Below are 13,970 nucleotides of genomic sequence, written 5' to 3'. Positions count from 1 at the left end.
TTATCCTGATGGGTGCCATTGAGGCACAGGTTTGATGTCAGGACTTTTGTTAGAGAATGGAGGAGAAATGGCAGAGCAGGAAAGGCCTGGGGACCATTGCAGACCTGGCCCCAAAGTCCCTTGAGGCAATGTCATCCAGAAACGGGGCTGGTACTCAGCAGGCTGTGCTGGCCACTGAGCTGGGTATGGTGTGATCGGGAGCCAAGGAGAATAGAGAGGGAGGGAGGGAAGCAGGAGGGCAGACAAGGGCCAGGAGCAAGGCAGAGCCTGCACTGCATTCAGGGCTTGCCTGAGCATAATTGAGCTGGGGCCTTAACTGTGGTCAATGAGCCTCCATCACAGGTGTCTGGGCACAAGTAGCGGGAGTTTAAAGGTGGTGGGAAATTCTCTGGGAAAGTGATAGGAGCTTATTCTCTTCAATGGACAGATGAAGACCCCTTTCCCCAGCTCTCCAAACATAAGGGAAACTTGACCGAAAGCCTAACTAATACACCTGGTCCTACAGAAGGGCCTTCATACCTCAGTGTCCCCACGCAGTATTTGTTACCCGTGCAGACCACTCGGGAAGAGACATCAGGACACCACAGGGAGAATGGGGTGTCAGCAGAAACCTTTCGTGTAGTGTGGCTGCAGATGGTGTAAATTTATGGGCTGGGAACAAAATATTCACATACCATGATTTTCACAATCAACTCTAGTGGTTAAAATTTCAAACACAGGTTTCAAAGTATACATGGACATTAATGACAGAGCACAAGCTATCTCCACAGCAGGGAAGGATGAGAAAAACTATGAACGGGAATCCAGTGTATAGAAAAGTGAAATGGTGGTCAGTCTTGAGTAAGACTGCTGCATGGTTAGTGATATTCAAGAAGGTAAGTGAAATTAAAGTGTGTCTGACTTCTAGTAGTAAAAATGGATTTCATAGCTTTGCCCGCATAGAAGCACCCGGCATTTTCAAGTGCTATTATCTGTAATCAACAAATGACATGACTCATATGACCAATTGTGCTCCTTCCAAAGACCTATAAAGAAACATGGTTAGCTCTCCAATCGTTCTTTCTTACCAGGTGTTTAGTTTTAGAATATGTAGTGTATCTGAAAACAAGCTTGGAAGCACAAAATACATCAGACCTATGCTGACTGGTCTGGCCAGAGGACCAAGGTTCAAGACTAAATTTTGTATGAACTTGGCCAAATCAGACAGAATTTACACATTCTCTTAGGAGGGGATTCAGTAGAGGGCTTTGCATACAAAGCGTGCTCAGTAAGTAGCTGCATTTTCTGGTCTGTCATGGTGACCACACCATCAAAATGTAAATGACAATTTTCATATGACATTTAAGGGGTCCTGTGTGACTCAGGCTAACCACATTTTGAGAACCTTTCCTGATTTAGCTCAGAACTGGCTTCACGTCAGCTCTCAATGGCCTGGCTTCCAGCTATCAATCAAACAGCTTCACCCAGCCATCTGTGTACCTGGCACAGAGCTAGACCTCAAGAGGCAAAGATAGATGGACCACAGCCCTGGTCTCCAAGGGCTCCCAATGCAGTGGGGGTAAAAAAGTGACCACAGGACAGCAATATGGGTATTAAAGTCAGAACAAGGTGCCCAAGTTGCCCCAGGAAGTGGAAGAAGGCGTGAGCGTGGAGATGAAATCTGCACCAGTTTCAACAGACAAGTAAGTGGGAGTTTTTCCCGCCACACGGGGGCCACTGCAAGCAGAGAACAGCAGTGTGCTGAACATCACAGCACATCTGAGGGGCAGCAGGACACGTCTGAGGTCATGGGCACAACGATCTCCTATCGCCACCAACTGGGGATAATATAGAACACCCTGGAGGTAGGATGTTATTTATATATTCATGAAATTCCTATAGAAGAGTGGATCTTAAACATTTGGTGGGGTGGGGGGGGTGGCAGGTCATGGAGCCCTTTGAGAATCTGATTTAAAGCAAGATAAAACTATGCCCCCTTCCCCTGTGTAGCCATCCTTGAGCTCCTGGAATGCTTCTGGAGACTTGAATGCTTCCAAGCCAGCTGAACCCCCGCCCTGGACCTGCCGCTCAAGGCACAGGTACACCCGGCCCCATCTCCCTCCTCTGCCTCTTTGGGATCACCAAGTCTCTCTGATCCAATACAGCAAGAGAAGCATTGGTGTGGTGAAACTACCCAGCCAGAGCGGCCCACCGGGGACCAAGGAGTTCAGCTGGGGGCGGGCGTGGCACAGTCCTGCTTCCTGCTGCTCACACGCTGTGGGCTTGTGGGCGGCTCCCCAGGTCCGCTCTGGGTGGGTGTTTCCGTGGAGCCCACAGTCAGCCCTCCAGCTAGCAGCGTCTACCGACAGAACATTCCATCCACGGGCTTTACGCAAGTGGGAGGCTCTCTAGGTGAGAATCTATGAAAAGATCAACAAAACAAACAACCCACCCACAGAGCCCAGGTTCATATGTGAGGGTCCAGAGCCTCTCCTTGGGTCATTCACCCCTTCTGTTCCCCACCTCCAGACCTCGGGTGCCCACCTGTGAGTGGGGCTGCCTGATTCACGAGGTAGAGAGAATTAAAACCAAGTGAGGTAATGTGGGTGAAAGTACTCTGAACTCTAAACCTTCTGAAAGGCCACGCATTACTATTATAGAAATTACTGGAGCACGAATGATAACATTACAGGAAAAGTAACTGGCCTTTTACTGTACTCCTACAACAAAACGTCAACTTAAAAGACAAGTGAGACACCTTATAGAGAGAGAATAGTGTCTGTTATTTGTTATAAGGTATCAAAACACTTTTATTGATTTGTTACACAATTACAGAAAGGACAAGAAAGGAGAAGGACCCTCAGTCTAATTCCAGGTTGGATCAGATACTCTCAGAGCACTGGCTAGCGTGCTTTCCTTTTCACCCCACTGTGTCTGCTCAAGAGCAAAGTTCAGGGGGTACTGGCTCCCCTGGGGTTCCACCAGCTGCTGCTTTTCTCCATCATTCCATGACTCTGTCCCCTGGCTTCAAGCTGGTTATGAGGGATAAGCCACCAAAGGAAAAGATAAGTCCAGAGGACCTCAGCTGAAAGCAAATTAAGCAAGGCACGTAGAAGTTCAAATGTGGTTCAACACATCTTCAAATGCTTCGTTCATTGGCTATTTCTTGTGCATGTCCACAGGCACACTGCCGGAGGGTGTAGAAACAAAACTGGAATGCAACGGCAAGTACAGACTGACAAGCAGGCAATGAGATGACGGGTGTTTGCAGAGAGACCAACAGTCCACCCTCCAAGCAGTCCCTGGCTGTGAAGGGGCCATCCCAGCAAACAGCAGGAGAAGGGCCAGGGCCAGCCACACAGAGCCCCAAGGATCTCAAAGACCATGGATTACCACAAGTTTTTAACCCGAGAGTGGTTTAAGCATATGTATTTTTAAACATTCCCCAGATAGTCATGCAGAGAATGGAGGGGCACAGAGAACTGAGGGTGTTGAGATCTTGGGCAAAGAAAGGGTCAGACACTATTGACATAATGCAGGCAACTTGACACAAGAGACTGAACTTCAGCAAGTTGAGGAGGAAAAGGATAAATGAGAAATACTCAGCAGGGAGAATTCGAACATTTGAAGAAGGAAAAGTCCTGACCCCAGGTCTCAGCTCTGCCACATGCTAGCTATGTGATCTTCAGATTAAATAACATCCCCAGGGACACCTGGGTGGCTCAGTCGGTTAAGAGTCCGCCTTCGGCTCAGGTCATGATCGCAGGGTCCTGGGATCAAGTCTCGAATCAGGTTCCCTGCTCAGTGGGGAGACTGTTTCTCCCTCTGCCTGCTGCTCCCCCTGCTTGTGTGCTCTCTCTCTCTCTCTCTCTCAATCTGACAAATAAATAAATAAAATCTTTAAAAAAAATAAATAACATCCCCAAGTCTCAGTTTCATCATCTGTGAAATGGGCTTGATGGTACAAGAGTGTAATGAGGATTACAAAGAACGAGTAAAGAGATAAACCTAGCCCATGGCAGGCACTCAAGATGTCAGCCTCATTGAAGGAAATGGTAATTTGGGCCAAGGTTGGTGTAAAACTTGAAATAGCAGGAAAAAGGGAATGTGCAGAGAAGAGCCACAATGGAATCCTAGTGTTGGGCAATGAGGCTGCCTGAAGGACTTCAGGGGGAATTCACATTAAAACATGTACTTGAAGAGAGAGCTGTGTGCCCTGTGACTCCCGTCAGAGTGACTCCAAATGCAGATGACCCCAGGTCATGGTGTCCAGCAGATCTGCTTCTCCGCTGCCTCCAAACCCCAGCCCCTAGGAGAGCTCAGGCTTGCTACTGCTCAAGTCAGTTCAACAATACTTCTTCCCTTCTGTTTCCTTTTACAAAGCCACTAGGAACTCAGAGATCCCCCCACTCTCATACCTCACTGACCTCCCTCCCTTTCTGCCAAACGCACAGATGAAAGGGGTTCCCACTGAGGAAGTGAAATAGAGTTAGTTATTTCCTGACTCCCTTCCAGGAAATCGCACATGTGAGCCTGTTGACCACACTCTTCCCTCTGCCTGGTCAAGCGTGTTCAGGCCCAGAGCTGACTCGGGACTCTGGGAGTACCCCAGCTCCTTACCCATGTGAGGTGCCGGGGGAGCAGAGCTCGGCCGGCCAGCACTTTCACTGTAGGGAGCCACGATCCGGCTCTCCGTTGGAAAATCACCACCCGTGGAAAGATAAAGGGCAAGGTTATTTCCTTTCACCAGGTATTTGCAACATCACTCGTTTCCTATTTCAGTGCGTTTTAAAAATTTCCCCTAGGGTGTGAATGCAGAGGCCCCTGTGTTGTGAAATATGGTTAACTCAAGGTGCTTTTTTTCATGATGTCACTCAAATGGGGAAGGGTGAAGGGAAACGAAAGCCCCAGGAAAGGCCTGTTTTTCTGGGATCTCAAAGAAATACAAAAAAAGCGGGGAGGGTGGGAGAAGCAGTTAGGGGGAATAGCAATGAAAGGAGAAGGAGAAAGAGAAGAGTGTCTCCACGGAGATTAAATGTGGGCGAGCACTAGCTGAGCCGACTTCGAAAGTAACTTTACCTACTTCCTTTTACTGGTCATGTTCTCTGTGTGTCCGTTTTTTTTAAAGCCCAGACAATTATCAGACAGATTTAGATCTGTTACTCTCAATATGGTTTACAACATCCTATTAAAAATACTCAAATATTTTGGCCAAATTGCCAGATGCTTTGTATCATCTGGACATTTTCCTGTGCTCTATCTGCAGGTGCCTAGGAAGAAGTGGGCCAGAGGTCAGAGCATTATGCTTAAATAAATAAATTTAAATAATACTTAAATACATGCTTAGAAGTAGTTGACAGAATTTTGGCTTACTGGCTCTTTACATAATTGGCTCACTGGGCTCACTTCCTCTCCCCTTCATTTTCCCTGCCCTGCCTCCCAGGCATTTGAAAGCACAACCTCTGGGTTAGGCAGTGAGGCAGGCTCTGATGGGTGTAACCAGATAGACAAAGCTGTGCTCCGTACTAGTGAGTTATTATCTCTCAAATATATCCCTCAAATAATCAGGCATTTTTCTCAAAAAGCTCAGAGAAAACCAAAGATGTTTATAAACAGAGGAAGGGGTTCTAGTTCCCAGCTCCTAGGCTTTGAGTCCCGGTTCCTCTAGCCTAACCCCTTCCCTAAATAATTTGTTAGCCATCCTCAAGGGTTGACAACCCCTGCTTGACAACCCCCCGCTTCGCTGGGGTTGGATCATTTCTGGACACCAGCTAACCCTGAAAGGGCAGAGGCAGTGGGAGGTGTGTGGTGGGTGGGAAGGTCAGGCAACAGAGCGATTCTGACAAGTGGCACCTTTTCATCAAGGAGCTCAGTCTAAGACTCATGCCACATTACAGATTTCCAGAAAACACTGAATAGGTGACATTTTTTGCATTTGCCTTAAATAACAGAATTGGGGTCCTCAAGCCCCAGCACAGCTTTATTCAAACATCACATTTAAATTAAAGAGAAGTTTCCGTGAATAAAATATTGACTTTCCAGAGTTAGTACTGCTGTCTGTCTTTAGTATGGAAGGAGGTGGAGGTGACCAGGAGTCGAAATAACCAGATGAGAAAGCTAAGCAGGAGGCCACCTGGATGGTGTAATTTCAGAGAAGTCGAGAAGGGTCACCCGCCTTTCCTTCCCTCCTGACATACACGCATGCACGCACACGTGTATATACACACATACACTTGCACACATGCCTACTGAGGTCATCCATCTCTGTCCAGAAACAGGCTAAATGACCAGGACATGAACATCCTGTGGAGAAGCAAGAGGAACTAAGCATCACAAGGAGAAAAGGAGAATACCTTGGAGTCAAGTCACGAATTCTGACTACCCAAGCCTCCCAGATGAGGTTTGCTCTGCACTGCGGCTAAATCACTATCTGGAAGGAAACCATTCAATTAGAGTCATTAGTTTCGATTTTGCACCCGACTAAACCCGACCTTCTCAACCTTTAGGAAAGACTTTTCCTAAGTAAATGAGTAAGTCAGAGCTTCCCACCCGTGCGCCACAAATGAGTTAGGGCACCACACTTCTCCCCTCCGCTCTGGGGGAGGGGACACGTGGTGTGGGTGGGCCAGCCTCCCCTGCCTCTGCTCACAGGCTGGTGTTGGGGTACAATGGCATGAAATAGTTTAGGAATCATTGCCTGAGGTTTAAACTCTCACGGAAATCCTTAACATGTACATTACAAGTGGTTACTAGCTGTTCCCCGGAGCAGGGCCAAACAATGGTTCAACCTGTTTTACTGTGCTTTCTTGTAAATCCATATTTTAAAGTTCAGGTTTTAGAAGAACAATCTATGATTTGCATCTTCGCTGTTTTCTCTGTTAATTCCACCCCCCTCCCCCAGTGAAGCCAAACTAGGGGTCACTTGTTTTGAGAGGAGTTTCCTCACATACTCGCTGCCAACCAATCGTCAGGCTTCCCTCACACTGATTCCTAACCTCCTCCCAGGAAAAGCCTGATGTCCCCAGCGACCTACCCACAGCTGGAGCTGCCCAGCTGGCAGTGAGCCCATCCTCCACAGCTCCAAGGAGCTGACACAGAGCCCTGAGACCTGTGAGAGGCACCTCCTCCTCTTCAGGGACCAGCTGGGCATCACGGAGCACAGGTCAGTAGGAAGACCATCACTCTATTCCTCTGGGTTCAAAGTCAATTCCTTCCAGGTCTGCACCGCACGGAGCTGCCCTTCACCTGGCAAGTGAGGCCAGAGGCTGTGTCCCTCAAGCAACATCACATACCTAGCAGGGAGAAAACAACACAGGAGGCACAGAGGAAATCCCTCATTTAAAAAGAAATCCTACATGAACTTGACCTTTCAGGTTGCTTACAGGTGTATGGTGTATCCTTAGCAACAAATTTGGACTCAGAAATTTAGAAACTCATTAATTGAGTTAACATTAATTACCATGATAATCATTTTTCTCTTTGGGAAACTATGCAATTTTACTTTTTCAGTATTTGCCTTAGATTAGGGGAGGCTATGTCCACAGAAGTGCAATATTAATTTTCTTGCCTGCGGGACAACTGTATACTTGCTGCATCTCCTGATTTCTCTCCCACTCCCCAGAACACTCTTGTGCCCGTACAGATGTGCGTAAAATGGGCAGATGTTCAGGATACTTGGCCAACCTAATTCATCACGGTTCTCAGAAATGGGAGTTCCCACCCGGCAAATCTTTACAACCGTCCAAGCAGTTACTATTAAGTTCATTGATGGGACCCAAACAATGCTTTTCTCCCAGGAAGCCAGGTTGTTAACTCACCCCCAGAGAAGTCTGCAAAGCAAACACCCTTCCCCAGGTGGCTTCCTTGAGCTGCTCTGGGCAGAGAGGGAAGGAGAAAGAGCAGAGAGGGAAGGAGAAAGACCCAGCGGCCTCAGCCCCCCTCCTCACCCTGCACCCTCTCCCTCCTTCACTCTCCCCTTACAATTGCAATATGCTAGCTCCCCCCAAACTCAACATGGAAACAAGCGTCACCCACCAACTAGGAAACTCCCACATCTCCATGGGGAAGGGGAGAGGGGATGGAGCTGGAGCGGCTAGGGGCGTGGCAAGAATATCCACCTGTGGAAGAAGCAGAGTGGAGAAGACCACCCAGGGCGCAGGCCCCACCCTTCATCGCTCCCCACCTGGCCTTCCTCTCCCCTTGGCTTGGGGGATTCCTCTCCTCTTCCAGAAGATCTGGAAGCTTAAAGGGAATGAAAAGCTTCCTCTCCTAGGCAGGAGGGCCCCTGGCCTCAGGCGGTTTCCAAGGCTGCAGCTCAAAGAATGAGAAGTGGCAGGAGCCACCTGGCAGGCCACCAACAGGCTTTGGGCACAAAATAATCTTCTGAGCCTGACTGAGAGATACAGTGGCCCTACAAACACATGGGGAACCAGAGAGTGTGACCTACCTCCTGACCACAAACCAACCCAGGCTGCAGTTAGAATCTCAGGGCAGTGAAAATATGGAAGAAGGTCACCTTGGGGGCTGGTCAGCATTCGTCCTCTGGAGTTTGCCCACCAGCTGTTGACTCCTTTACTGCCAGGACATAATCCAAACAGCACCAGACTAGAGCGTATCACAGCGCACAGGTACCTGGGGAACGTCCACCCTCACCTTGCACTTTCAGGACTGAGCACCTGCCCAGAACGTCACACATCAACTCACTTAATCATCACACCCACTTCACAGATGAGGGAGGTGAAACTCTATGGAGCATGAGTGCTCGCCCAAGTTCCCCAAGTGGAAGTGGCAGAAGCAGGCCTTAAACTTGCATCCTATCTTCCAATTGCACCACTCCGCCAAGCCCCCTCCCCTCTGGTCCTGCAGGGATCTGATGGGGGCCACACTCCCCAGTGTCCTGTGCACATCACAGAGGCTTCTGTGTGTGTGTTTTTTTTTTAAAACAGAAGGGCACAGGGAATGTCTGACAGCCTTCCAGAAACCACACCGGCAAGAAAAGCCATGGGGTGGAAGGGGGATACAGACATGAGTCTCGCGGGATTCCTCAGGCTAATAGCGGGGCCCTGAGGGAAGGCCCCGATGTCCGGGGTCGGCAGCAGGGTCTTCACACAAACTATGGCCCAAGTCGTGGGAAAGACATGGGTGGCTGCTGCATCACTGGAGGAAAGGACCTATTTTGCATGGATGATGATGAGGGTAACCACACTTGGCGGGGGAGTGGGGGGGGGACTGTAGCATTGTGCTTCTGTTTTATAGCAAGAAGAGCGTTTGCGAATTTTTTATACTTTCATTCGATTTCCCTTGAAAAATTCCATTTTAAGCTCTGGGGGGGAAATGTGCCCCATTTCAAAAAGCTACTTACACCTACCCACCGTGAGTTTTTTTTTCTAGATGCTTAGAGATTTCAAAGAATTCAAAACATCTGGCATTCTCCGCCCCGCATCCCTCCCGGCCAGGGATGTGTTGTTTTCAGAGCCCTGAGAAATCCCCCGGAGTCACAAACAGCGGCGGGGAAATCCTGACGCTCTCTCAGTCTCAGCGCAGCGGATCCCGAGAAAGGGAAGCGGCCCTCCCCGCTCCGGGCCGCCCAGCCGGGCGCAGGCCCGCGCCGAAGCCCGCCCCCGCCCCCGCCCCCTGCAGCTTTCGGTGCCTTGAGGACCGCGACCCCCTCCTTCGCGAAACAGGCTTGTGTTTGCCCGAAGTCCGGCAGTCGGGCGGGTAAGGGAAGGAATGCAGGGTGCTGGGTCGGTTCAGCTCCGAGAGCCTGCATCCGTGGCGAAGGACCGCCAGCTGCAAGCACACCGCCGCGCGCCCAGGGGGCGCTGTGAGCCAGTTGGAGGCACGTGAAGCCCGCTGCCCAGAGACCTCGCCGGGACCCGCCACGTGGCCTACCCCTGGCTGCCGGGCGGTAGCGGAGCCAGCCCCTAGGCTTGGGATTTAGTCTTCACACCGATACTTTAAAAGTATTTGCATTCAGGAATGTTCCCACTTCCCCCAAGGAGAGTCGGGGTGACAGCACTTTTGGAGAAAATATATTAGGAGTCCACACTCTCCCTGGCTCCATGGGCTGTCCTTGTGATCTACCTTCATCCCTTGCAATGGATCTTGCTCTCCATGCCTCTGTGCCTCTGTCCCCGCTGCTCTGGCCACCTCGGAGGCTGCCTTCCCTGTGGGTAGCTCTAACTCTTGCTTAGGGATGTGGCCCTGTGCACAGAGCACGCACCTGGAATTGAATCCCAGCTCTGCCATTTACTAACCATGACCAAAGTGCTGCGTGCCTTGGTTTCCCTGTCGGTCGAATGGGAATAAAAACGGGGTGGGAGGTTGGGGGAACCTGGTGGTGGGTATTGGAGAGGGCACGGATTGCATGGAGCACTGGGTGTGGTGCAAAAACAATACTGTTACACTGAAAATAAATTTAAAAAATTAAAAAAAAAAAAAAAGCGGGACCTACCCCATGGGATGGCTTAGGCTGCGATTGACAAGAATGACACGCAGGAGGTTAGAGCAGGGCTGGCACATAAGTTCTGTGTTCACTGTGAAAAGGAGTCCTTTTTGAAGAGCTTTCCAGGAAGGGTTCTGAGGTCCTACCCTCAGGCCAAAAAGAGAAGAGATCTCGGTCTCCTCCACTACCTAAAAGTTCATTGTTAATCATTTATTAGCTAATCAGTACTGGTGTGAGTTGAGCGTCTACTTTGCCCTAGGCATTCTGCAGCACTCCTGCGATGAAAGACAGAGAGCCCAAGCTCTCAAGGAGCTTATAACATAGCAGGAAAATTTGTATTTCACCAGCTCTGATGGACAAAAGGGAAGGAATGATGATTAACTCTTTAGTTGGGTTTTTGTTGTTGTTAATTCAGAGAGTGAAACTCCAATATGTTTGGGAAATGTATCCAATTTATCTAATTTAGAGTAGAATGTTCTATATGTTTTTAGGATGTCCTTGGTACCATATTCAAATATACATAATGAGGAGCTATTCTGAAGAAGTTATATTCAATTTTATAGGATTTGAGATCTGATTTTTAAAGCATTATGGAACCATGAGCCACATAGTTATGTGTTACTAATGTCAGCGAGTGAAGATCTATGATACCCACAGAAATTTATTGACAAGAATAGGCCCTTTGCCTCCACAGTCAAAGGAAAAAATGCTTTTGGTTGCGTTTCACTATAAATAGTATGAGACACAAAGAAGTTAAGTGTATTTCATAACATGACCAGATGGTTTTGAAATCTTTTACCCTGGAGGCAATAGCCGTTCAGTTAATAACTTCCACCCCCCAAGACTGGCTAATATAATTTGCAGAACCCAGGGTGAAATGAAAATATGGGGTGCCTTGTTCAAAGAGCAGAACCTGAAACCAAGCATCAGCACCTTTTGAGCTTGGGGACCCATGAGACTGCATGGTCATGTGTCCATGAGACTGGCCCAGCTGCCCCGTCTTACTGATTTAATGTGTTTTAACATGAATGCTAATGTATTAACGTATCTAAGGAACTTTAAAGCTTAACACCTTTGCTTGACATATTACCAACACTGTACAACATTCCCTTTTCTTCACAAAAGACTTTATTTCTTTTCCAAAAATCATATCTTAGAATAAAAGAGATACATCTACAACATTATTAAAAAAAATAAGAGCTATATAAATGTGTCTCTTATTTAAAAATAAAAGCTATATAAATATTATCTGTAAACTTAAATGTGATTGTTTTAGGCTGAAAATGTGACTTCAGTGCAGATTTCACTATGTGCTCTCACCCATCTGGCTCTCATCTTACAAAGGTTACACTGTGGAACTACAGGACTGGGGAGAATTTAGATTGCTTGTTCCTATTGATTAAAATAATAGATACCTAGTTACTTCCTGCACCTTGCAAAAACTTACCCATCAAAACTTATCCAGAGCAGCACATTTGGAAAGACAAGTTTTAGAGCCACCCAAAGAGCAAACCTGCTGAATACTCTTTTTTAAAGATATCACTCCTTTATTTGACAGAGAGAGAGAGCACAAGTAGGGGGAGCAGCATAGAGAAAGGGAAAAGCTGTCTCCCCTCTGAGCAAGGAGCCCAATGTGGGGTTCGGTCCCAGGACCCAGGGATCATGACCTGAGCCGAAGGCAGTCGCTTAACCAACTGAGCCACCCAGGCACCCCAAACCTGCTGAATATTGCAAACATAACAGTGTGTGCTTACTTTGTGCCAGATGCTGTTCAAAGCCCTTCCCCTGTAGTAATTCATTTAGTTCTCAAAAAAAAAAAAAAAAAATTCCGTTCAGTTGGAAATGACATCCCATCCCATAATCTATTCTTCAAAAGAAGTCAACAAGTCCAGCCCTACTGGAAAGGATGAAAATTGAGCTTCACATTTTGGGAGAAGATTTACTAAGAGAATCATGAACATATTTTTAAAACCATCTTATTGACATACAGATTATATTTAAAACCAAATAAGACCAGATAGGCTCACCAAAGGAGTGAGTATGAAGACAACTGTAAGAGAGACCAAAGAGTGAGCCCTCAGAGGCTTCAACGTTAAAAGGTTAATTTTCTCTTTTCTAGATAGGCATATGAGGCATGAGAGTCATGCAACTTCTGAAGGTCACCAAACCAGCGAGGTATAGAACTAGACCCAGGACTTAGGCAGTCAGATTTCAGAGCCTATGTGCTTCATTACTCTGCTGCTCTGAAGGAGACCACCAAGACCCAAGTTCAGCAAATAAACAGACTAAAGAAAGTGTATAAACTGATATTTGCCATTTGGTCTGGTGTGTAAGATCCATGAAAATTATTATTTCTTCTTGGTTTCTTGGCCTCAATGTTTCTCCCCCCAGATGATGGTGCTAGGTATACAACAATTCATTCATTTATTCAACAAATTTTTGTTGAGCATCTCTATATGTCAGGCACTATTCTAGGAACTTGGGATAAAAAAGACAAAGAATCCTGCTCTTATGGGGACTATGGTCTAGCAAAGGGCAATAGAAAATAGATAAGAAACAGAATAAATGGTCTAGTGTGTTGGAAAGTGAAATGGGCGGAAATGTAGAATTGGGTAAAAGGAATTGGCAATTCATAGGAAGAGGAGGGTCATTTGTAATACTGGATGGAATTCACTCATTGCAAAAGGCAGTTTTGAGCAAACATATGAAGGAAATGAAAGAGTTAGCCAAGACATCAAGAGGAAGAGCATTCCTGGCAGAGAAAATTGCAAGAACCAAGTCCTGAAGGCTGGAGTGTTCCTGGGATACTGAAGGAGCAGCAAGGCATCCAGTGGGGCAGGAGAGGAGGGAGTGAGGGTAAGAGGCTGAGATGCAATCAGCAGGTAACAGGTGCCAGGTCAACCAGGGCCTTGTGAGACCTTAGGAGGACTCTGGCTCATCTCTTTTGGTGAGGGAGATGGAAAGCCATTGAAAAGATTGTAACACAGCAGTAACAGGATCTCACTTATGTTTTTTTGTTTTTGGGGGTATTTTAAAAAGAATTATTTATTTATTTAAGAAAGAGAAAGAGAGAGAGAGCATGCACATGGGATTGGAGGGAAAGGGGCAAAGGGAGAGGGAGAGAGAGAATCTCAAGCAGACTCCCCACTGAGCATGGAGCCTGATTCAGGGCTGGATCCCACGACCCTGAGACCAAGCTGAAATCAGGAGTCAGATGTCCAACTGACTGAGCCACCCAGGTGCCCCTGATCTCACTTATGTTTTAAAGGAAACACACTGGATGCTTTGTTGCAAATAGCCTAGGTCAGAGGAGATGCCGAAGGCAGAAAGAAGGAGACCTGTTAGCAGATCGCTGCAGTAATCTGGGCAAGGGACAATGGTGGCCCAGCCCAGAAAAGGTGCAGTTGATGTAGGTGCCTGGATTCTAAACAAACCTTGGAGATTAGACTAATCTGCTAAATTTGAGGTGGAGTATTAGAGAAAGAGAGAGGGTTTTTTTTTTAATTTTTGTATTTAAATTGTCATTATTTAACATACAGTGCTATAT

At 47.4% G+C, this 13,970-nt stretch overlaps 1 pseudogene; it reads left to right on the top strand.

Moving 5' to 3' along the window:
* Positions 1 to 3,937: 3,937 nt before the first annotated feature.
* LOC116854499 lies at positions 3,938 to 9,825 on the top strand (annotated as a pseudogene).
* The last annotated feature ends 4,145 nt before the right edge of the window (positions 9,826 to 13,970 follow it).

The sequence above is a fragment of the Lontra canadensis genome, unplaced genomic scaffold (assembly GCF_010015895.1).
Source record: "Lontra canadensis isolate GAN:19392208 unplaced genomic scaffold, GSC_riverotter_1.0 scaffold92, whole genome shotgun sequence".
In the NCBI taxonomy this organism is placed as follows: Eukaryota; Metazoa; Chordata; class Mammalia; order Carnivora; family Mustelidae; genus Lontra; species Lontra canadensis.
This window is presented reverse-complemented; position numbering and strand designations above follow the sequence as displayed.